Below are 26,877 nucleotides of genomic sequence, written 5' to 3'. Positions count from 1 at the left end.
GGGCTCTGTCCTCTTGGGACACGTCCATACCCTCTCTAGCTTGGAGGAACAAGGAATAGTCCTATCTGCCCCCAAGAATTTTACCAAAGGAAGCCTCCCAGTGTTTCTACTGGTCCACTGAGTACCCTAAGGCCATATCCTTCCAGGTGAATCCAGTGAAATTTGTGACCTATGGAGCCACATGTGTAAAAATGTGTGGTTGAGCCTAAGAAGACCCATAATGGAAATTTCCACCTGCAATACACCTGCATTTGTAGGACTTCAGGTCTCCTTGAAAGCCCACCTCTGTGTAGTGTCGTAGTAGCCTATTTTATGATGCATATATTTATAATATTTCATGCATCTCGAATCAATACAATAAATCCATGTGCCTTTCTCCACTTGCTAAATCTAGATTTCCTTTCCAACAAACACTCATCTTTGCCATTAGTCAAAACACGCTATCATTTTTTTCAACTTCTACTTCCCATGCTATGAAGTTAATCCAATTCTCCATGGCTTTATACCTGTCCCATTACACAGTGAGTTCTTTTCTTGTCTAAATTATGCCGTGTCACAGTCTTAGCCTGCCTGCTATACCGTCTTCCACTCCAAAAAGTACCATGACTCACTCTCACCATTCGGACCAAATTACAGACTCGGGGGTATCATTCACTGAGGGGCTTCTACCAGTGGACCCAACCTGGCTTCTCCAAGTTTGTCCTTTTATGGGGCCCTTCCATTTTCCTGTCCTAATGTACTCCTATTGGTCTTTCATTATCCTCTCCTGGAATAGTGGTCACTTCTCTTAACTCAAATGCTACCCTTTCTCCAGAACTCAAAGATCATGTCTCCCAGAGTTTACAACATTCAGTAAAATTCATCTTACTCTGAAGACGTGCAGCACCTACATCTGCAGGGCATTTCCTTAAGCAAGGAGTCTGCTTACATATTGTCTTGCAAATGCTCCCCATTGTTCGATTAACTGCATCATCCAATATGTTTCCTTTTGTACTGAGGGCTGCTTTACACACAGGGATTCCCGTGCCTTCCTAACAGCTGAGTGTGGGATGTAAAGGGCGATCATTATGTTTCACAAATAAAGAAGTTAAGGCCCAGAGAAATTAATCACAACAGCATCACTTACTTCAGTGGAAGAATTAGGATTAATGTTCAAATCTTTGGTCATGAATTTTATGCTGTTATTACTGGAAGTTCTTTTGGAAAAGTGCTCCGAGACTGGTGCCAAGCCTTGTGAACATATTTCACATTGTGGCGCTACAGACCACACATACTCTAACACACACCGTGCTATATGCTGAATGAGTAACTGAGTCATGTGCATAGTGTCTAAGAAATCTCTTTCATCTAAAATGTTAAAAATCTACCCAGAAGATAATTTTCTACTAGTTTTTCCATTTAAAAATCCCATAATCTCTCCATTTTTATTTTGTTTTATTTTATTTTATTTTTTTTAAAGATTTATTTGACAGAGATCACAAGTAGGCAGAGAGAGACGGGGAAGCAGGCTCCCTGCTGAGCAGAGAGCCTGATATGGGGCTTGATCCTAGGATCAGGACCCAAGCCAAAGGCAGAGGCTTTAACCCACTGATCCACCCAGGCGCCCCCCCCCCCTTTTTTTTAAAGAGTCTCTCCATTTTTAATGCAGAGTGTTCAAAATTTAAACCCCTGAAGAAAGCATCAATTCAAACAGAAATGATTAAATTTTCCCCATCGCTTTTATTTTAAAGGAGTAATATAAGAATGGGGAAATTGACCTATGTCTTTTGGAACTTCATAGAAAAAAAAAATGGTCTCCAGAGGTTCTGAGGTTTGATTTCATTCTTTTCTGTTGCTACATTTTTAGGCAGGTAGTGAAGGCACAGGGTAGCAAAGAAAAACAGATTTGCAGGTCTTAGAATTCCTCAGTGAAGCGAAATGTGAAAATGGCTCAAATATATATTTTTTAAAAGTTAAAAACATGCCCTTTCCCACCTCATTTTTAAAGCTCTTGGTTTTGTTTGCTTTTGTTTTTGTTTTTGATCAACATGTATGGATTTCTTTTATCTTTCAGGAAATCTAAGAAATAAAAACACAGTGGTGATGTAGACATTCCTTGTCCACAAAACCTCATAATTTGCTCTGCTATAACCAAGTTTTGTGGGAATCAGAATTTACTAATTCAGCAAATATTTGTGGAGTTCTTGCTCAGAGTGTGTTGGGCTGGACAGGGAAGGCAGACCTGCAGAATCATAGGAGCTAATCACAGAGCTGAGAGGGACCTGCAACAGGAGGAAGGAGGTCCGTAGTAATGCTAGGAGAGTGGAGAACAGGACAAAGGAAGCAGAGAAAACAGGAAACCGCACAAGAATTGAGGTGCTACTATTGACATGGTAATGATCCTTCATTCATTCCTTTACAACGTAACAAAATAGTATCTACTGTGTCTCATGCAACAGCTTCCACGGAGCAGTAAATAAAGACAGAACCTCTACTCAGAGATTCCAAGCTCCTGGACTAATGCTGTTCACTAGATTCCCTCAAAAATAAATACATACATACATATATATATATATATTTTTTAATAACTGTACTTTTAGTATCGGTAAATTTGAAATAGAAACATTTATTGTAGAAAAAAATCAAGTTGGTTATAGTATTTACAAGTAACATCAAAATAATATTAATTCATGTTTCCCTCATATCCAGAAGTATAATTAAACTAATAAAAATGGAGAGGAACTTTATAATCCTCGGTAGCCGCATTAGAGAAAGAAATCTCCCCCAAACAGCCACAGCAATACTTTTGAAAAACCAGAAAATATCTAAAAAAAATCATAAGCTTTCTTCCAAAGAAGGATAACACTACTGCATAAATGTTTATGATACACCGAAGATACTATATTAAGAATTTTATCTTGTAAGTGCTGATTTAAGCCTCAGTAAGCCATTATTCTTAATTCAAACCTTTAGCCACAGTTTTGAACATCATTTGCAATTATCTATAAATAATACATTTTGATGAATATATTTTAAAAGGGAATAGTTTAAAAAAAAGGCTGGCTGAGCCCTGGGCATTGGCATTCCTGACCTTTTTATGGAATATAAAATTTCCCAGAGTTCACTTTGCTACTGTGTGCGTCTATGTGTGTTTAGTAAATGCAGGCATTAAATGGAGTCATTTTCACTTTGACTTATTTAAATTGTGCATGTGTGTGTATGTTTATGTGTGTGTGTGTGATGTTAATACTCTGGGTACCATAGTGAGACAAGAGTAGCACCTGCTAAAGTGTATGGTTCAGTCTGCAAGTGGTCCCATCTGTTCTGCAGAAGCATGAACCACTGAAAAAATATCAAGTAGTCTCTGCTTTCCATCTTTCTGCCTTGAAGCCAGTATTTGGAAAGGAAGTCAAGGAGAAGTGAATAGATACAGTTCTTCTCAAAGCCGTATGTAAGAATGTCCCTCACACTGTTCAGCCTCAGGGATCCCCCTGATGGTGCAAACATAGCCAAAGTGAAGATTTCTTGCTCTAGTTATGGCTACACATCTGGGAGGATTTTGTTGGTTTAATATAGTGAATGACTGCTCATTAGTAACCTATCACTAAGTCTTTAAGCAATTACTCCAATTTGGTTTTGAGAAATTAAAATTTTCATGGCACCAGAAATAGTCTCGAGGACTCTAATTCTGAATGTTTCTGTCAGCTGTCACTGGGACTCAATATGTAACAATGTTACAATGTTGCCATGGGACAAATGTGTGCATGGAGAAGTGGCCAGGCAACAACTTGAATTGTGCATATTAATTAATAGGTTTATAGAATTGAAGTTTTACTGTCATTTGCCAAACACTGTTTTCTAATAAGTTATTGCAACCATTTTGACTTTATTCTTTTATGCTTGTCTTCCCCCCCCGCCCCCATTAAATAGTGAGGATGGATAGGATAGCTGGTTGGTCTTCTGCCTTGGCAATGGATATATGAATGAAAGAGTGAAATTCTTAATTAACTACCTAATTTGATGACCAGTGCCATATAGTTATCAGCCACAAACCATGCTTTGAATAAAAGAGGAACTGTGATCTAATAATTATGACATAGTATAGGAAGCATTAGAGAATGGATTAAAACTATAAAACTTAGAAGAAATGTCCAGTATCCAAGTTCCCTGCATTCCTAGGGTTTCAAGGCTCTCATTCAAGAGTGGTTTAGTTGTGTCTCCTCCTGGGCAATAGTGTAATTAACCAAGGACAGCAATGCTGCTCTGAAGACGAAGGCAGAGCAGATAGCATTTTAATGTGTCCATGGGAATGCGAGGCGGGGAGAATCCTCTAATAAGATGTGCAGGTACCTGAGACCCACACACAGTCCTTTATACACACGATCTTGGTTAATCTTTACAGAAACCTGGGACGTAGACTGCATATACCTCACAGTTACTGAGTTGCTTAGTTAGACAAAGTAACCAGGAGCCCCGCTCCATCGAGGCCCAGGAGGCAGCCTGTGTATGTAGAATGTGGCTGACACTCTCCCAGAGTCCACACCTTCATTTCCAGAATTGAATCCTGGAGCATGGGCTCCATCTCCCAGAATTCAAACCCCAAAACTCACTGCATTTTCTCCTCTTTCTGCCTGGAGACTGTAAGAGCCAATCTTCATGCTGTTTATGTGTTCTATGATACAGATTAGGGCTTATTTAACAACCATCCTGTAGTAGACATTTAGAATGTTACAGATTATAACAAATAATGCTTCACCAAGCATCCTTATATTTGCCATCAGTGAAAATAGGCAAATATTTTCCTAGAATGAATACTAAGGAAATAAATGAAGAGGGAAAATGTATTTAGCACCTAAGAACATATTACCTCCCAAACTGCTGCTCCAGTTTAAAATCCTACTAGTATTGTTTGAGAAATTTGCCTTCAGTTTATACCAAATATGGCTTTTTCAGAAATGCTTCAAAAGAAATTCACCATTATTTTAACTTGCATTTCCCACAATTACTAATGAGGTTGAATGTCTTTTAATATATTTGACCACTTTATAGATCCCCTGCTGTGAGTGACTGAATTTCTTAGTCTCTTAGCTTATTATTGATTTTTTAAAACTCTTTACATATTGGGATTATCAATCTTCAAATTCATATTCCTTATGATGCACCTATCTTCTCATTTTCATTTGTCTCTTAAGATTCCATTTTTTTTTTTTTTCCATGTAGAGGGCAATCATTTTCTGTGGGCAAAATTTTTACATAATTGCCTCCAAAACCTACACTTTAACATCTAAGTTTGGTCAAACAGCAGATGTCATGTAGGTTAAATATAAAGATGCTGTGAAGTTTGAAGTTAAGGATGATGATTTTAGAAATTACTGAGCCATGAACTCCCTTCTCAAAGAAAATAGCAGCTTTCCATTTTGAAATAGCAATGAAATAAACTGGCTTATAATTCTAAGATCAGCTATTCTAGTCTTCCTTTTTTATTTTTTTAAGGTATAAAGAGTACAGCTGTGAACTGAATGTGTTGTGCCTTGGGTCACTCAGTAACTGCTTTTGTGTTCATTTCGATTCTGCCCACGTTCCCTCCTGTGGAAGCCAGACTCAGTGCTGGAAGATGTTTCTGCTTCCGTTACCCCTACTCTATTCATTACAGACTCCCTGAATTACCTAGTTAACAAGCATTATCCCAGTCCCATCTTGCAAATGCAAAAGCTTTGGGAAAGGACAGGTAAAATGTGTTCCCTGGTGCCTTAACTAGGTAATACTCTGCCGGGTCACTTAGATGATGGCCCTCAAGAATTGAGGGTTACTATTTCAGAATTTCCTGATGGGCTCTGGTTGAAAGACAGTCATTTTATAACTCAGTTTCTTACATCTATTCATTTGTTCTTTACTCATCTTTATTCCTCCAGCTCTTCAATCCTTTGGACCTAGTTACTCTATAGAAGCCTTATTCTCCCAGCAGTATGGATACAGAAAAATGTACAAAAAAAAAAAAAAACACCAGTCTCAATCAAAGTAGCTCCCCTTCATGGGTGTGGGAGAAAGAAATGCATAATTATTGTCTGGTGGCCTTCTAGGAATATGTGGTCTGTCAGAGCCGGAGTCTATGTCTGTAGATGCCTAATGTTAGGAACTCAGAGACGTTCACTTAAATCAGACTGGCTAAGAGAGGGCGGTCACCAGTCTTGAAAACAAACAGATCGGAGTTGGGATTCCAGGAAGAGAAAAACAAGGTCTCTGGGACTGTGTTGGTATATTAGGTATGTTATGACACACCATGTGGCTGAGGCAGGTATCCCATGGTTTGGCATCTACATAGATTTTGTAAGGGTTCTGAACCCACTTCCAGTATGTATATGGATGGGAGTCCCTCCACACCACAAAACAAGTCTCTGGAGAGCAGCTGGGTGTCCCATAGGTGAATTTAATTCCGACACTGTTTACCTGCAGATAACATCAGATCCCACACCTCAAGGGCTGAGTCCTACAAGACTGCCCTCCATTCAGATACCACTCAGGAGTTCAAGCAGACGCCTGTGCTTCTAGATCCACTGGTTATCAATCAGAAGTTCCCACGACTCCTTTTTTGAGTCCATTAACTTGCTTTTTCAGCTCGGAGAATTCAGACACATTTTGTGAACTAGATCATGGATTAGTTATAGAAGGCCAGAACTCAAAGAGCCAGATGAAGAGATGCATAGGACAGGTGTGGTGAAAGGGCACAGAGTCTCCATGTCCTGAGTGTGCCACTCTCCCTGAATCTCCAGATTTTCACCTACATGGCAGCTCTCCAAACCCACCCTTTTGGAAACTTCTCCATTATGTAGACATGACTGATTAAATCATTGGTCGTTGGTGAATGGCTTAACCTCTAGCCCCTCTCCTGTCCCCATGGATTACAGATGGGGACTGAAATTTCCAACCTTCTAATCGCATGGTTGGGTCAGTTCTCCTGGCAACAAGCCCTCATCAATAGCTGGGGTCCAAAAGTCACCTCATTCACATTATTTCTTCCTTGTAAAACTTAATTCCAAGAGCTGTAGGAGCCAAGAGCCAAGGAACCCAGGATAAATACCAAATATATATATATATATGAAGAATATATTTTGGTAACTAAACAACCAAATATATATTTCTTATAAACCACAATATCACACTTTCCAGAATCCCTTTGTTACTATCCTGTTGCCAGACCCCTACCTACCCTCTCTCAATGACACTTAACATGATCCTCAGCGTGGTGCAGTCTGTCACCCTTCTGTGACTTAAAGCAGAGCTATGTATGTAATGCCTCATGGCCATGGGGATCACCCTCAAGGTCTTGTCATTTTAAAAGTGAGGAAGGATATCTCATTGTATAACTACAAGGCTCAGGATTCCTGTGCCTCAGGACTTTACCTGGGCCAGAGAGCAAGTCCTATATGATGGGATGACAGGCTTCCCAATGCTGTACAGAAGTGGAGCCTGGAGAAATCATACTTATGGGAACCATTTGAAGACACACTTTCCATTAGTTCCTATACCCATCATAGGTATTATCCCTGGATCAAGGAGAGCTGTCAGAAACCAGAAAACTCAGCTTTAATTGGTCTCCTATGGATATCTTTTTACAAGGTTATATTAGATCATGTGCCCTAAGACCTCACTGAGAGCACATAAGCAGCACCTTATGAAACATCACTGCATCTGCTCCTGGGGTGTTGTTGGTAATTAAGGTCAAGCAGAGAAAGGCAATTATCATATGGTTCCACTTATATGTGGAATATTGGGAATAGCATGGAGGACTTTGGGAGAAGGAAGGGAAAATGAAGGGGGGAAATCAGAGTGGGAGAGGAACCATGAGAGACCCTGGACTCCAGGAAACAAACACGTTTCAGAGGGGAGGGGGTTGGGAGGGATGAGTTTGTCCTGTGTTAGGTATTAAGGAGGGCACGGATTGCATGGAGCACTGGGTGTTATATGCAAACAATGAATCATGGAACACCGCATTCAGGATATTATTGCCCACTTGTGCAACTTATTTTTCTAGCTTATCTTAGAAAGATTAGACTTCCAAAGGAAACTGCTGATGTTTCTCCCTGTAGATAATGAATCCTGCAATCCCTTTATACAGCAAAAGTGATGGAGACCCCACTCCATGCCTGACATGGCCACAGGCAACAGAGGCAACACCAAAATGGGTCTGTTTTGTTTAAATTATATATTATTGGGAGACACTGACCAAAGAAAATGAGCAAGGAAATCAAGACAGGGATAACTTCTGGGAATAAAGTCATTAAAGGACTACGGTGATGCGATAGAGCCTGATGTTGGCTTTCAGGGATTTAGACAGGCCTTGGGGGAAGGCCAGCCTGAGAGGGGACATGTAGTGGAGAACTTCCATAAGAAGCCAGAAAGCGGAAGCATTGCAAAGATAGCACAAATGCAAAGGCATCACGGTGGTTAACAGCTAGGGATACTTGAAAAGCAGAGAAAGGACAACAGGAAAGTTAACAGGATCAAATCCCATAGAGAGGTCCCAACCTCAGTGAGGTGTCTGGAACTGTTCTAAGTTTATGCAAATACCAGGGAAATGACTGTAGGGGCGGGGGGAAGGAGTGAAGCCTAGGATGGCCCACATAGTTCAGAATGTGAGGACAGTTGTGGAGAAAGAGGGAATATTTGTGCAGTGTCTGGGACTCCAGCCTCAACGGGTTTGCTGTTACACTGAGTGAAGCAGTAGGAGAGATTGAGGACTTTGTATGGTATTTCTGAGTCCTCAGAAGACTGAAGGTTTGTAAGTTTGGGGGGTTGGAAGAGGCTATCATGTTATTCTCATGTTTTGCCTGCATACCCACTTCCCCATGGTTTCTGGAGCTTCCTTGCTTGGGAGATTCAAGGAATTTCAGGTTGGGCACTCCAAAGATAGAACAGAAACAGGTAGTGATGGATGGAGGATTTCTTAGATTATACAGATTCCAGGAATAAGACTAAAACGAGCTTGCCCCATCTCTTAGGCATACAGCATACTATACACACGGTTCTTAAAATATCCCTGTGCTCTATCTTCTTCATGTGGGGAGAGAAGATCCTGGGATGTCTTTGTAAGCATCCCCATAAACGGTAACTATTACAATGACAGCAATGATGCTTTGCCATGTAGAAACAGGAACACAAATATCAGTGTTGGCTAAGTAGAACATGAGCCAATTTAAATGTATATTTCAGAGAGAGGTAGGATGAGCAGAAGGGGCAGACAGAGAGACAATCTCAAGCAGACTCTGCTGAGTGTGGAGCTGGACACAGGGCTTCATCCCAGGACGCAGAGATAATGACCTGAGCAGAAGCCAAGAGTTGTAAGCGTCCCTGACTGTACCACCCAGACGCCCCATATCATGAGTTAATTTTGTTTTGTTTTACTTGTTATAAGAATTGGAAATTGGGGCACCTGGATGGCTCAGTAGATTAAAGCCTCTGCCTTTGGCTCAGGTCATGATCTCAGGGTCCTGGAATCGAGCCCCGCATCGGGCTCTCTGCTCAGTGGGGAGCCTGCTTCCCCCTCTCTCTGCCTGCCTCTCTGCCCACTTGGGATCTCTCTTTGCCAAATAAAATCTTTTTAAAAAGAATTGGAAATAAATTATACAAAGAGGGAACCATGTAATCAGTGTGCTTTCAAGAATCTATGTCTCCATGTAGTTACTGAGCAAAAATTTTTTAAAAGACCCAAATAAACTCTTATTGAAGGAGTCTGGCTTGCTGTCATGGCTGATGCTTGGCCTAGACTCTGTTTAAATGGCACATGTACTGTTCGTCTACTTCAGGCCACGCACCTAGTCTTCTGGACTTTGAGCTGAGTAACTGTAACTATATCTCATGGTCACAGATTCCTTTTTTCATATTTTATCACATGTGTCCAGGACACAAATAATATTGAGGTTAATTCTTGGCTTATACCAGAGTGATCATTAGACTGGATACAGAGGAATGGATACAAGGTGGCTACAAAGGGATACAAAACTTCTACATCTTTTAAAGTCATGACTCAAGTACATCCCTAGAAAACTTGTATTGATACAAATCCTTGTATACCTTTTACCTATCCTTGATATTTCCTACACTTGTATTGCATTACTTTTGTAGAATATTACCTTTTGATATCTCTGTAGGCATAAGGATGCCATCTTTGTGATTCTTGATTCTCCCAGGATTTTGTTTTTTTCCTGATTCGATGCTCAATAAATCATTCTATTTTTTCATTGTCGACTCCTAGTTTAGGCAGGTGTAGGTCATGATTACCAGCAAATTCGTTAATAAAATTATAATTCTTTTCATGTAATACATTTATACACCAATAAACACATATTTTTACACGTGTACTACGTATCACTTATTAACCCATATCAAACATGCTCTATAGTCAAGTCTAACATTTTCAGACTTACTAGGATAATCTAAGGATAGTCTGTATGCATCAAGTATCCATGTATTTCTTTAACAAAAGCCATACATGTGAAAGAAAGTAACTACTGTGGTTGTTCAGGACTTTTCCCAGGTAAGACTTGGGTTTGCAGGGAGATGGGATATAAAGCACGTTATGTGAGGTCCCTCCCCCACCTGCAGTCTACTCTTCGCTGATACCACCTTAAAGTTACACAGGCAGTAGGACTATGTCGGTTTCTATTCACTTATTTCACAAGTGATGAAGCACAAACATCTTTCTGTTTAGGGAACAAATATTTCAAGAGATCTCATGGTTAACAGAAAAACATGAAAGGCTGATTCCTGTACTACAAAGAAAAAGTGTTGTATGTGGATTAGAGCACACATCATCCTAAATTAAAACTGCCTTCAGATTCAGAAAGTTATTGGTTTATTCTGTTCCTTTTGGGTGTGTTTTATTCTTATGGTGGGGACTGTTTCAGTCATCTTCATATCCTTATCAATGACACAGTGTTTAATACTGGCAGAAACCTGAAAGCATTTTTTTTCAATAAATTAGAGATTTATTAAAGATGGACTGGTAGATTGGATTCTATACTGAAGTGACAGACTACTGGAAAGTGTGAAAACCTGTAGGATTATAAAAGGTTTTCTTCCTTTCTTCTTTTTTTTTTTTTTTTAAACAGAGTTCCTAACCTAACAAGCATATTACTTGAATCCATTTACTGCCATAAGTCTCAGTAGTGAATTCTAATGCATTCTATCACGGTACAGAGGAAATTGGATTCAAGAATAGCCAAGAGGAGCAGTTAGGGGAAACAATGGGATTGTAAGTGAGATTCTATATGAATTACCTTGTCTTAGCATGCATCATAAATCAAATTCTCTTGCCCTATGTACTGATATTTGGTTACATCTTTCAAAATCCCTAAAATACTGATTCTTAGTTCTTTATTAAATTTTACTTGAATGAAAACAATATTCCAATTTTCCATATAAATGAGCTGCCACATGACAAAAGCATTTTAAGGCATTTGAGTGTTTATTTTCCATATAAATGTAAATTTTAATTGTCTGAATATTGCTATTCAGCTTAATTTCCTTATAGTTATAGATTAAACTTGTTTTCCAAAGCTATACAGCAAACGGATTTCATTAAACACTTTTGAATAGGACTGTATATAGCCTGTTATCTTCTGAACAAATACTATACTTTTGGATATTTCTTTTTCAGTCTAGAACATGTGCACTTCCTAACCTTTCATATAGGTCTATGGAGAAAGAATGTGTGCACATGTGTTTCACACTCCCTCAGCTCCAAATCTCTAAGGGACAAAAAAATATTCTTATAAGTTATAGACATATTATCCTAAAACAAATCTATAAAAAGCAATGCATTTTCCCTTAAGACGACTGATCATTCAAGATTTCATTAGAATAATCTAATGCCTGGGATGTGTTTGTGTGCATCTTCGTCTTTTGTTTCTAACGAACTTCCCTAGTGCTCCTTTGTGTCCCATTACATGCAAAGGCAACATTACTTAGCAAGTGTTCACATTCCACACCAAACCAATAAACAGAAGATTCTATTTTTAAATACTAGCAACATCAAAATGGAAAATAAAATTTTTAAAGATGCCACATATGACATCAGCAAAACCTCAATTCCTATGAGTAAACTTAAGGAATGATTCATCAGAACTTAAAATTTGGGGGGGGGGGATTAAAGAAGAGCCAAGGAAAATGCCGAGCCACACTATTCCCAGGTATAGGAGAGGGTACTGTAAAGGTAGCTGTTCTCTTCACATCAAGAAGTTAAGCCCATTCCTAACCCAAACATCAGCAGGGTTTGGGGTTTTTTGTTGTTGTTTTTTGTTGTTTTGTTTTCTTTGGGATAAATTGACAAACCGATTCTAAAATTTACATGAAAATATAGAAGGCCAAGTGTATAAAGAATGATTTAAGAGAAAGTTGGAGATCTATTACCAGCTATGAAGACATCCCATAGTAATTGAGTACTTATGACTTGAGGGACCAATTCAAGGACTTATAGTTCTGTGCAGTAGGGAAAGGAGTGGGTTCTCAATAAATGGTGGTCAGTATAAGGTGAGCTCTATTTCCATGTGTAGAAAGTGTCTGGACTATTTATAATTCCAGATCTAGCAGTAAAATGATCAATTTCCTAGAGCTCAACACCAGAGAACACCTTCATGACCTCTGAGTAGGCAGAGTTTTCAAACATAAAAAAGTATAAGAAAAGTGAGTTAAATCATACTAGATAAACCATATTAATTAGTTATTAACCATATTAATCAAACTGTATTAGATTTGTGGAATTCTATTTATCAAAAGACAGTTTTAGCACATAGAAAACATAATCACCATTGATAGACCCAATTAAAGATTTACTGACAGAATGTAGAGAAGTCTTATAAATCTGTAAGAAACAGACAGAACCCACTGGGGGCAAAAAGGCAATACTCTGAAGGGACAGTTCTTGAAGAAAGAGATCAAGTGAGCCAAACCAATAAATATGAAAAGGCGTTCAACTTTGTAAGTCAGAGAAATTCAAGCAAAACCTCCATGAAGAGATACCACTATCCCTCAACCAGAATTACTTAAAATGGAATATACCAAATATTAGCAAGTTTGGAGAAGAGAGTCCCATACACGACCCAACACTGTTAGTAGATATATTTGCTCAGATGGCTGCCAGACTCTGTATTGAATAAAACCATACTCAAGGACACCATACGATTTCTAGGCATATATGCGATAGGCATTCATTTATTTACCCAAGACATGTTCAACATGGCACTGTGTCATCAGCACAACCAGAAGTTATGTGAATGCCCATCAACAGAGAAGATACACGAAATATGGTGTATTCATAAAAGTAAAGTAAAGTACTACACAGCAACAAGGAACACACTGCAGTGCAGACAACACTTGAATGAATGTTAAAATTTGGGGGGGGGGGATTAAAGAAGAACCAAGGAGCAGTTAGGGGAACCAGTGTGATTGTAAATGCCAACCCTGAATGATAGAAGCCAAAAACAATGTGAAATCTCTGGTTCCATTTATATAAAGTGCCCAGATAGGCAAAATCAACAAATGCTGTTTGCAATCAAGAGCCTGGTCACTTCGGCAATGGGTTTTCGGTCTGAGCAACACAGGACGTTACTCTTGGGGTCATGTTCCACAACCTGACCCTGAGCTGGTTTAAAAAATTCAGGTTGTGAGCATTTTTAATTCTAAGTGGAGAACGTGCACACATTTCCATATGCCTATCTTGTTTTGTTGAAATGATAAAAATCTTGAGAACATCTGAGAACCACTGATACAAGTTTCTCGTTGACTAAGAAATGTTCTAGAAATCTTTAATACCAACAAACAACTAAAACTAACACAGCAGCATGGTTAAAGGCTGAGGACTCTGTCAAACTGGGTTCAAACTCAGGAACGACGGATGATTAAGCAAGTAATTCATACAACCTCTCTTTTTTCCTAGTGTTAAAAATGGAAATAAATTATTTCCTCCCTCATAGATTTACTATAAGCCCTGAATGAATCCTACCAGGTACAGTGTCCTAAACACTAGGAGATCTCCTAGCTACTAATACACTGTAATTTTATATGAACGACATGTATATGCATGTACGTATATTAGTTTTCACTTCTCTCGTGAATGGATCCTTAGGATTTATAGGTCTTTGGTCACTAACACACTGAATTAATGCCTTCAAGGAAAAGTTTGCAAAAACTCCGTTTGTTGATGATATTTATTCACACAAACTTGCAAATCAAACACCATGTACCATGGTATGTTTGATCTTCTACAGTTGGAAAATTACCAATCGAAACTAATCATTGTAAACCAACGGGGAACTAGCTTTTTTTAACTAAATGTTATACAATTTTGGATATAATTATTGTTCAAAGGAAACAGGTGTATTCACCAATTGGGACAAAAAAAATTTTGGCCATATATATATGTTCACCATATAAATATAAATTACAAATTATAAAGTTATTTAAATATACTCATATATACTTAAATAACACATACACAGCCTAGTGAAACAAACATCAGAAGGCCAGATTTTACTATTTAGGTCCCATACCAACGATGGGTTTTTATATAGTTTTCCAAAGCATTTATTTTCTAGTAAAAGAGCACAATGAAAGAGATCCAAAGTCCTTCAGCATTTTTGCCACTTTCAATATATTCCTAGGAAAATATTTATAAACTCTGGCGGCTTAAAAATTGCTTTTTGGAAAGCTTATTGAGTGAGCCCCCTATTTTCCTTTTATAGGTTGTGACAATGCTTTTCTTTAACATGTAATCCCCACTTGTAGGATATAAACAGTATGTGCATTACGGAAAGCCAGGTCAACACAGAGTCCTAAATATATTCCCTATAGATTTGTTATGAAGACATCACTGTTGCCCAGAGGGGCATGATCTGTTATAGGTCTTGAGCTCAAAGGACATGAAAGGATACCAGGAAACAAAACGCAGAGTTCCCAGTGCTGAGGAAGACCAACACATTAGCATCCTTCCACATGTGGCTGTGCCATGTCATGCAAGAGTTCAACAGGTCCTCCTTCCCAATTCCCTGATATACATAGGTCTACCAGTATGTGTTCACAAAGAGTTTATTCTGATTTTGTTAAGTTTCTTTAATGTTGATTAGTGAATTATGAATATTCTCCTTTAAATTATAATTCAACTAGAAAAATGTTTCCTATGATTTGCCTTAACTTGCAAAAAATCTGTAGCTAAGAGTGCAAGTCCCATTGATATTCTTTCTGTGCTTCTGTATAGAACAAATAATAAAAATATCTACCTCATCCTCATTTATTTATATCAAAATTTCAAGGCTGAGAAACTTGCTACCATAAAATGATCATTTTCATGTTCAAGTCATGTGTTGTATGTACATACATGACCAACTCATGTCTAATTGTGGGATGCTTAGACTTTAAAACATCTACTTACTGATGTTATATTGACAACAAAAATTGATCTTGAGAATGCATATTATCTGGTTTCTATGGGAATTTCAGAGAAGAAAAAAGTGATCCAAATTTTGCTTTTGTGGTCCAGTACTAGTTAAGCTAAACAAAAACATGTTGAAGGAGAGGAAAATAGAATGTGTTTCCTAAACACTAGAGGCTGAGCAGTGGACCCAGTGTGCAGACATTGGTTAACGATATGGAAGGTTCTCTGTGGAGAAGAATTCTTGCCTCAATTGCCTGCAGCTCCAAGGATTCAGGCATCCAGCGAACAACTGAGCAGACATCAAGTATTTGCCAGACATCACATAAGACACTAGAAAATAGAGGCAAACAAGACAGAAGTCGCACTTGTCCTTCTAATGAATGGTGCAGGCTAGAAATCACGGTATTACAGGCATAGTGATAAATGCCATGTGAAGTTTGGAGAAAATATCATTCCAGCTTGAGGGGGCGGTGGTAAGTGTTCAAAAAAGATTTTGTGGTTGAGAACAGGAATGAAAGCAGACAATGTTGCAAAGAGTATCTGTACCAGTGTTACAGTGAAACGGCCTTGATGGGGGTAAAAGGTAATTCTGACTGGGTCTAGTGTACCTTCCTTAAAGATAAACAGAAAATGAGCCTGGTGAAGAGGAAGGGAAACCAGGTTTGGAGGGCTTGGAAGCCAGAGCGTAGGACTTGAGCCTTGAGAACTAGGAAAAGGGGGAGCAAGTAGAAACATGACCGGATATGCCCTACACAGGATTCCCAGTGGGTCCCCACAGCACAGCAGCAAGAGGCAGGAAATGAAGGGATCCCACCCAAGAGCAGGATTTTTGGAGAGCAAGGGGGGGCACACTCGTGTCACCTAGTGGGACAAAACTTTCAGCAGAGGGGGACAAATTGTACAAGGTGAGAAAAGAAGAAAATCAGATTTCTAGTTAGGTCCTGGGTGGGGATGGTTACTCACAGTATGACCAGCATCTTTGGGAAGACAGATAATGGATTGGATAGTTGTTCAAGAAAAAGTATAACAAGTGCCTGTAAAGCTTACATTAATGCATTAAATGAAACATAACTTTAATCTATCCTAAGGCAAGCTAAACTATGTGTGTGGTTTCCATGATTGTACCCTGTCCCTGAAGCAAATAGCTTCCAGTATACAACTAACACAGACACTAAGTTTTATTAGGAGGCGTGCAAGAAAAGATGAAAGGCTCCTCTGGGAGACTACCTTACAGTGGGCATGGAAAATCCTTAGAAGCCATTACAATCAGACAGGTGTGTGAGTTATAGAATCAATCTGACCTTTTCTGGGGTTTGTCAGAATTTATTGGCACACTCAGTGACATTTATATTGTTAAATGAAAATATAAAAGCTTGACGCTACCAGTGGAATGGTTATAAGGACAATATCCTATCACAGGATGCTATAAATTATGTGAACAAAGCTGAAGTACAAATTTCTACTGTTCTCAAAGATGAAAATTTCTGAAAAAACCTCTCTCCATAGTCTTCTCTATCATCAGAGGATGAAGGAAGAAAGGGTGCACTTCACCTATCAATGTAATTACATACACGATTATCCAGAATCTCACTTTGCCATGAACATCTCCATCCCCATTCATCTCTCCATCTTCTAATTATGCCTTAACTTGTTTTCTGTTCTCTATTCGGTTACCTTCTCCTCTGGGAAATTCATAAGAATGAATGCACAAACCAATACCCACCCCCAACACACTGAAAAGGAAAGCTTATTTATGGTTAACTCTCTGAAATAAACTACAGAAAAAAATTTTTTATTAAAGAATATTTCAATTATTCCAATATTTCAAAGGATCAAAGGCTACATTTGACTTGGCCAAATTCTCTATGGACAGAAAAATGATTTTTTTAAAAGTTTTTATTACAACTCCAGTTCGTTAACATACAGTGTAATGTTTGTTTCAAGTGAACAAAACAGTGATCCAGCACTCTTTACGACACCTGGTTGAGCATAATCAGTGTACTCTTTAATTCCCATCACCTGTTTGCCCCCATCCCTCCTACCCAACCCCCTCCTCACCATCAGTTTGTTCTATAGAGTGAAGAGTTGGTTTCTTGGTTTGTCTTTTTTCTCTTTGCTAATATTTTTCTGTTTCTCCAATTCCACATACGTGTGAGGTCATAGGATGCTCCTCTTTCTTGGATTCATTTCACTTAGCTTTTTTGCTTGACTTTTTCTAAATTACTTTTAAAAAATTTTTATGAGGTCTGTTGTTTCTCTATGAATCAGTACAAAATTATACAGTCATAACTCAAGGTCTTAAGCTATTAAATTACAGCACAATTACATTAATAGGATTCTAATTATTAAAAAAAAAACTATCATGACCAATTATCTATTTGCTAAACGTGGTAACAGCTACTTAGAACATCAGCAATTCAAACAAGCTTTTCCTTTATGGAACCAAAGGCTAAATCTGTCGAGTATCATGGGCCATACTCTTTTACAGCTACTTAGTGTTACTGGTATGTAGAAACAGCTACGGACAACACATTCAGGACTAAGGTTAATTGTGTTCTAGTAAAACTTTACAAAAAACAGTGGGACAGATTTGGGGCAGGGCTTTGTTTGCGAACTCCTGGGACAGATCTTGGGATAACTGCTATTTGTTCCTTAAGAATCATCGATAGGTTATATGGTCACTAAACCCTTCATCTGATGACTTTGAAATAGTAATCATCCCTCTTCCCCAGAAAGGCTACAATTTAGAAAGTTTCAGAGATTTTACCGAGATTACATAAATAGGGAATAGAACTGGGATTTGAACCTTGTTCTAACTATGCAGTTTCTGCCCCCAGTGGCTACACTGACTCGATCTATACTGACTCATTAAGCATAAACACAGCCAATAATCTGGTCCCCATGTCTCTTCTGTGTTTTATTGGACTCTGGTTTGATCCACTAAAGTGCATTTCAATGCCTCCAAAGTAAAAAAAAAAAAAAATTACTAACTTTCAGAAAAACCTAAACATACCCAAGAATGAGGACAGTAGGTACCTTTCAAAGTCTACCCTAAACATTTTCCCATTTATTCTTAGGACACAATTCCAGTCAAGCTGAGTATCTCAATTAGAATTTGAGCATTTTACAAAAACTGAGCAGGTGAAGCTCATGGCATTCGTAGAGAATGTTCCATACGTTTGGTGTTCAAGCTCCCAAAGGAGCTTATCAACAAGGAACGGCTGAGTGCAGGGAATCAATGTCCTTGTACCCGCAGAGATAGAGCCACCTGGGAGACCCAAGGGGCAGGCTCCTTCCTCTGCCAGGTGATCTTTTTTAGGACAAAAATAGAGCAGTGGTTCTTTCTGGACGCGTCCAAGGGCATGCTATTTTCTTTGTCTGAAACATTTGTGAATATTAGGTATTCACAGAAGTGGAATTAATTTTGTTCTAGATCCCAGTTTCTCGTCCCTGGCTGCACATTAAAATCACCTGGTGATATTTTAGGAATACGAATGCCCAGACTTTCTCCTGAACCAATTAAATCAGAGTCTCTGTAGGGCTAGGCAAAGGGAGAAAAAATAAAATAAAGCTCTCGGAGTAACTCTGACATGAATACAGAGTTGAGAGCACTCTTCTTGACCTAGAGCTGAGATCCTGTATCTTCGTAACTGAGGAACAGAGTGACTAGAGATTTTCAAAGAAATAGCTTTGATCCAGGGAGAAGACTAGAGCTGTTGCCCCTGGTCAGTACCTGAGCTAGGTGTGCCATGGTAAGAAAGGCTTTTTGCTTCTAAGCCTGAATTTCTTCCTATATTCGAAAGAGAACTTATAAGTGTATAATCTTCTCCAGGCTTCCAGGTGGGGGGCGAGTGAAACAAAGAACCCACATAGCAAAAATTACAATTATGAAAATAGTGGTGTTAATAACAGGTTAGATTGGAAAATGGGAAAAAAGTGCCTTCAGAATTTTTATCTAATGATCAAAGGAAATTAGCTTCTGGCAAAAAAAAAAAAAAAAAATCGAGAGACCAAAAGAGACTGGAAAGTAGAGGACAGTTTTTGTTCTGTAATGCCGTACAATACAAACCAAATTGCCCTTTGTCCAAGCCGGGTAATACAGACGGCAAAGAGGATTTGCATGAAACATTTGCCGTCCTGTAAGATTTTTATTGGCTCTAACCAGAGAATCTTCAGATCGAAGCCTGAAGATGTTAGGGGTACTAAGGAAGAGGGGACATCTGCTAAACATACCCACATACAAAGTCCTCGTCAACAGAACTGACAAGTGGATCCTCAACGCAGGAATTTGTGTCCAGATTCAAAGCACAGTGATTATTCGGTTGGAGGAACTGTCGACAAGCTGGACACAAAAGCTTATTTCATTCCACACCAAAAGTGGTTTGTTTGTTTTTTTTAACCTTAATACAAAGTTCATGTGCAAAATGCATAATTAAAAGGAGTGTCATGTAGGAGAGGATTATCGACAAGTTCAAATGAAACACGAGGTGTTTTGCAAGCTCCCCCTCCTGACCTTGCCAGGACTCCGCTTGTATCAAGTACCCAGCTGGAGAAAGCTGAGCTAATAATGGCCCAGCTGCATCGTCTAACAGGGTCTTTGTGGTACAAGCAAGGTCAAGTGCTCTATCATGGAGAGTATTAATCTCACTGTGCAGAGAGAGAGGGTGGGGTGCTGCTGGGACAGAATTAGGAGCTGGAGAGCCTAGGGAGGTCCAGGCCATGGGATGGTGAGCAGAACCGTTCAAGTTGAAAGGAATAGCGCATCAAAACGCAGCTGTGAAGGATCGTCTGGAAATAAAGCCTATGCTTCTGAATGCATAATATTTCAAAGATACTCAACATAAACAATTTTTACCACAATAAAAGCATACCTTTATATCATTAAGCATATATGTTATTAACTGCATTCTCCTTGAAATGTCTATTTATTATGATTGGAAGTGCTTATAAACCCAACTGCTACAATACAATTCCACACAACTGTAAGATCTTAATTTGCCGAATGTTTTATCTGTAGATCACCAATTTGTCAGAAGTTTGACTTCTAATAATTCAAAACACAAAAATCAAGGTCTCCAGAATAAAATGAAGATCGCTAAGGTGACTCCTCCAAGAGAGATTTATAAATAATGGTAAAGCAACAGTGGAAAACAAATCAGGTTTTTTTAGATGTTGATCTTCTAGAAATCCATTGTCCCTAATTTCAGAAGTAAAAATAAAAACCTGCCATTTTTATGCTATTAAAAACATTTGAATATTATTTTATTTATTTTTTACTAAATAACACACTCTAGAATGTGGCCATTACAGGATATGCTCCTTACCTCAGATCCAAAGAAATGGATTTGGACCCTAAATCCACAGAGCTGAAAGTCTAGAAAAGACCAGGAGTTTGCTTCTAACGTGGCCCTACCATATGCAAAATGAGTCTTGGCTTTATAGTCAAAGTGTGGGCATTAAGTAAAGGCATAGATATTTGATACTCATTCTGTTGTGGAATATTTAGGAGTATAAAATAGACAACAAAGGACATAAAGCGAAAGCTCAAAGGTCAAAGACATTGAAATACCAAACATTCTTTCTGAATCACTATTATTGCATTTTCTCTAGTTTGACGTCAAGGCAAATTCAGTAAGTTGACAATATACCTTTACAACTCACTAGATATATGGATCCTACCTTCCTTTGGAGCAGTTTGATAACTAAAATATCGCATTCCCTAAGAAGAATAGAATTTTACTTCTGATAAAAGTAATATTATCCGTCCAATTTGCAAAGGAACCTCAGACATTCTGCTGGGTGTTCAATTTAACCTGCTTGGAAACTTTTAAGAATGGAGAATCGCACTCGTTAACGGGACCGACCCCTCCTGTGCATCTGTCTGGCCGGCAGCTTAGCAAGATACGGGAAAACAAAGGTCCGTGAAGACGTCGCCCCACCTGGAGGAGCTTCAGGTGTCTCGGCGAAGACAGGTGATTCCGGTGGAAAGGGGGGCATCTGGAGGCGGCCGTGATAGGGGCAGCGGGGCCGTGGAGAGGGGTGACTCTGGCTACCATAGGGGCCACTGGGCAGGTGTCCTGACGACGCCCAGAGGCCGGGGCCCCCAGGAGGCACGGACAGCGAGGAACTCGGGCACCCAGGGAGGTGTCGGAGACCCCGTTCACGCAGACAAACGACAACTCCTGAGGGGACAGAGTCTCCGTCCCGGGGGGAGGCGATTCAAGTAACAGGAGGCGGAAAGACGTTAAGTGACAAGATGGAGCGGGGCTTTGCAGGCCATGCCAGCAAGGGTTAGGGGCTCGCCCGTCTGCTGAGGCTGCCCCGCACGTGGTCCGGGAATGGGGAGATAAACCGTCGGCATCCGCTTACCTGCGCGCAGAAGACGGGGTCCGCGGCTCGGCGGTCGGCAGGGCCGTCGCCTCCTCCCCGGGGCTGGCAGAGGGCGGCCTCCTGGCCGGCCCCGACCCGGTCTCCTCTCCAAGCGCTGCTGCGGCCGGGCGGCTCCTCCCGTCTTATAAGGACGAGGGTCCTATGGGCTTCGGCGCCACCCATGACCTCGCCCCACCTCCACCCTCCTTAAAGGCTCCAGCCCCAAATACGGTCGCCTCGGGGGTCAGAGCTTCGACCGCGGATTTCCAGGAAACACATCCCGTCCATAGTAGGGGCCATTGCAGGGTGTTAAGTTACCGAGAATTTTAGGAATGTGACTTGGAGCGGAGGGAGTAAATGGAAGCATCGTTTGGCAGAGAGGACTCGAGCCCTTTCCGGATGACCCGGAGAGCCGGGCGGGCGCAACGCTCTGCTCCGGCCTGGGCGGCGCGCAGGGGAGACGCCCAGGACTGCTACTCGCCTGGAGCTTCGCGGTGGTCATTGCTCCTATAGTGGCCTAGGCCGGGGCAGAGGGAAGAGACCTTCGTGCAGGTCCTACCTCGATGCAGGGCTACAGCAGCCCTGCCAGCCGCGGGGACCGATCTGACACTCATGAGTCCCTCCTCCACGCCACAGGGGACCCAGAGTGCCCACAGTCGTGCCAGCCGCGTGTCTCCGTCGCTGAGAAACCTCACAGGAGGGGCTGAGTTCCAAATCCCCGCAGAAAATAGAAACTACACCAAAGTCATGTCGGGAGGGACCCGACTAGCTAGGCCTCGGCGGACACCACTGTGCGAGCTGAGAACTCATGTCCACGGCGCAGAGTCCGCCGTGTTTCCATTACAGGGTTGGTCCGGAGTGAAGGGTCCCAGCTTCCTTACTGGGACAGGATGGGACACTTCATATATCTGCAATTAAAATAACATCTATCTCTCAAAAGACAGGATAATACCTAATTCATGAGGATTTTTGAGTAAAGATTACACGAAATAGCATGTGGCATATTTCCCACCCCACAAATGGAGCATCTCTTCGACCCCAAAGTTAAATAAAAACTTACTCCGGATGAATCTTGCCATAGAAAGAACTTTAAAGGAACATGTTAGGAGCATTTCACAAATTAACAATCGTGTCTGAGGCTTACAGTAACGTAAATTTTTGGTCTTGAGTCTTTCTAGTGACTAAAATACTGTGATATCCGAGTGATATGTGATACAAAATGTTTTATGTTTAAAAAAATGTTCCTATTCACTGAGTGTATGGGTTGGAGGAGGAAAAGCACCATTTCTTGAGTGTTTGATATAGACAGTATACGCTCCTTCACTCTCGTATAATCCTCCTGACAACACACGAAATAGATACTACGAGCATCTTCCAGATGAGGAAAATGAATAGAGAGACCATGAGGTAGGTCTGGAGGTAGGTCTGTCCAACTCCATAATCCACACACTTCCCACCGCACCACTCTGCCCCCAAACTCCCCTCCACAGCACACAAGTCTGATCTGAGATCGAACCCAGCTCTGTAGGTTCATACCTGTGCACTTTGGACACATTCAGGATTTGCATAAGCCTTAACTACCTGATCTGCAAACCTATTTGAAAGTGCTCAGTGAAAGCTAGTTATTGATATGCTTATTATTTCTGTATATGTTTTATAAAATTATCAGAATGCCAAGCTCTTAAGAAATAAATGAATATTTTCCAGTTAGTTTACAAAAACGTATGAATTATTTTGATAATAACACATGGTAGCGTTACTAACATTAGCGCTCAGCAGCAAAAAATAAAAAGGCAGGTCACATTTCAGTAAGGTTTTATTGTGGGCATGCTGAAAAATCCTCCTTCACATTAAGGCAATACAGATATATGTATATATTCTAAGATAATATTAGCAAGTGAAAGGTAACAGCCCAAAATACAGTGCCTTTAGACTGCTTAAAATGTGCAGTTACATTTCATAAGGTTAAACCAAATAGTTGAGGTCAAACATTTACTCAGAACCAGAACATTCAATAGTCCAGCACGTCAGCTCTACATCACTCACCCATAACTGCTGAAGAGAAAAAACCCGTCTTCCGCCTCTCTCTTCAAGAGGAAGTGTGGGGGAAGACATCACCCTTTTTATATCTTAGCATTTACCTACACAGATTAGAGAGAACCGTTTCCCCCAACGCGAACGAATCTCAAGCTTCACAACCAGTCACTCACACACACCCGTTCTAGCTCCTGAATATGCCTCTTCATGTGTCCATATAGGACCCTGTGCTTGGAGGATTTTGCAAAAACAAGAGATGCTGGGGCGCCTGGGTGGCTCAGTGGGTTAAGCCTCTGCCTTCGGCTCAGGTCATGGTCTCAGGGTCCTGGGATCGAGCTCCACATCGGGCTCTCTGCTCAGCAGGGAGTCTGCTTCCCTTCCCCTCTCTCTCTGCCTGCCTCTCTGCCTACTTGTGATCTCTGTCTGTCAAATAACTAAGTAAAATCTTAAAAAAAAATTATTAAAAAAAACAAATAAACAAAAAAAACAAGAGATGCTGCGTATGGCTGGTGAAGCCTCTTCTCTCCCTGTTCCATATTTCCCTCTAGGCTCCTCGAGCAGGGTTACTTGGCATGGAGAGGGTCTTTGGGAATGGACCAAAGAGAAGATAAGCCATTTCTTATTTCAGGACTGTGCAGCTGGCATCACTTCTGTGCATAACTGACTTATCACGGGTCCTCCCCAAGACTATTCCCATGTGACCTCAGCTGGGTCGCAACCCCCAGCACAGGTTACAGGCATTCTGGAGGTGAGGATGGGTTTCGGTGCCAGACGCTGGAAGAAGGCAGCTCAGGAGGGTGGGCCAAGGGTTGATATGGACAGAGACAGATGCTAGTCTGCAAAGTTAACTGGATAGAAGCTTTCTCAAGTGGGACCACACTGCTAACAGTATACATGACTTTACCAAAATGAGTCGTCACATAGGCATACAACTTGCTAATAAAAGTGATATTTATAAAGCAAGTTTGACAACGTATCTGGCTAAGAAAAGCCCAGGTGATTGTTCTATTCTCTCCACAAAAATCCTGCAAAGTCATATTGTCACATGAAGAGATGATCCATCAGCCAAAGCTGTAGAAAAACACATGTTACAGGAACAGACAGAGATGACCCAGAATGGCTACTAGGCCATTTGGATTTCGTATTTTCCTCAACATTTAAGATGCTTATAAAACTGTTCACTTGTGGTTTCTTGTCTGATTATAAAAATATACATTTAAACTTAATATAATATTCATAATTTTGTGTCTTTATTCATGGGAGGGTCACCCAAACTGTGGGACTTTTAGGCTTGCCAAAACCTCAATCAGCAACTTAGGACAGCTTGCTATCTCATTCCACAGTTTTATAAAGAAAAAATAAAACCATCACGTTTGGGGCGCCTGGGTGGCTCAGTGGGTTAAGCTGCTGCCTTCGGCTCAGGACATGATCCCAGGGTACTGGGATCGAGCCCCGCATCGGGCTCTCTGCTCAGCGGGGAGCCTGCTTCCTCCTCTCTCTCTGCCTGCCTCTCTGCCTGCTTGTGATCTCTCTGTCAAAGAAATAAATAAAATCTTAAAAAAAAAAAAAACCATCACGTTTGCTGAAATGTCTCCCCTTGCAAATGAAATTCAAGACTATTGGAAAAGGAGAGGCATGTACCCTTCTTCTACTTTCTGTACTTTCTGTCTTTCTTCCTTCCTATCTCACTCCCTAGAAGCTTCGCTTTGGGTTTTCTCTACTTTCAGCAGCAACTGGACCTCACAGGGCCGCAGGCAAAATACCTCTCGTGGCCGTGATGTTCATAAAGACCAGCGTCAATTTAAGTTCGTCTAATTAAAAGAAATCAACTTTGCGCTACCCTGAGCCCCCCAATTATTGAGCTGCAGATAGCTTTAAAATTATCTAATTAAAAAAGCCCTAAGATATTTTCCTCAAGTCTACGGCCATACCACCCTGAACGCGCCCGATCTCGTCTGATCTCGGAAGCTAAGCAGGGTCGGGCCTGGTTAGTACTTGGATGGGAGATATTTTCCTCAAAAATATGCACTTAAAATAGTTTTTCTACTTTCTACTGATTTGTTGTCAGGCGTCAGGCTATTTACAGGAAAATAAATGCTTGGCGCTAAGGTTGAAGTGAGTGTTCAGTGTTAATGCTAACAAGAGTGTTTAATTGAAAAGTGCATTGATCCCTTTTCCTGCCTCCAACTATATGAATTACTTTCTTGATTAACTACAAGGACCAAAGAAGCGTCTCCTACTTCCACGCCGCAGTTAGAAGCACATATGGCCGTTAAGTATCTGGGGGTCCTAATGTGGATTTATTGGCAATGTTTTGCTCTGGTTCTGCTAAAAGGAACATCATTTTTACCCCGTCTTATAAATCCGACAAAATTATAGTGCCTCAGTAGTATTCACAACTGAACTATATAGGTGACTTAACTTCCATTATGATGAAGAGGCTGATTAGAGACATAAATCATGAGACGTCCATTTGGCTTCAAACCAGCTTGATAGAGGCTATCTGAAAGTTATTCGTGAGCCGAATGATGCCAGGTGAAGTACAGCCAACGGTCATCATCATTAAATATTCAGCAGCTCCCTCACACATTGATTAAACATAATTCCTGAATCATCTAGATGTTGGCTTTGCCTCAAAATCACAAATTTGAAGACACTAATAAATATTTCCTGTATATTAAGAAAATGAATTTTAATCAAAATAATTGACTTTTTAATCATAATTGTGGCTCACCACAGTACAGAGTCAGAACGTCTGCCGCAGGGTAACTATGGTTTATAAAGTAAACGTAGGCCACCATTGATTAACATAGATTCCTATTTTAAATTATGACTGAGAAGATTTATAACCCAGGGGAATATCTTATTTTACATATTAAATGCAATGCTGTGTGATAATGTTTATCTTTGTCCCTGTTAATATCTTATAGACCCACAAAATTTAAATATTAGCAGACAGAAAATAGAAATATCAATATTATTAGGCCCAGTATTAATGTAGGTGCACCTACCTTTGTGAAATTTGTAGGACATAAATATATTTGATATGTACATCCATGTACGTA

The 26,877-nt window shown here is 40.2% G+C and overlaps 1 protein-coding gene across 2 annotated transcripts in view; it reads left to right on the top strand.

The window, feature by feature from the left end:
• The window catches only part of CSMD1 (CUB and Sushi multiple domains 1), a 2,014,336-nt gene that overhangs the window by 1,188,032 nt on the left and 799,427 nt on the right, over window positions 1–26,877 (top strand). The gene's annotated exons all lie outside the window — the stretch shown is intronic.

Source organism: Lutra lutra, chromosome 2 (assembly GCF_902655055.1).
Source record: "Lutra lutra chromosome 2, mLutLut1.2, whole genome shotgun sequence".
NCBI classification, from domain to species: Eukaryota; Metazoa; Chordata; class Mammalia; order Carnivora; family Mustelidae; genus Lutra; species Lutra lutra.
Note: the sequence above shows the minus strand (reverse complement) of the source record. Positions and strands in the feature narration are given on the sequence as shown.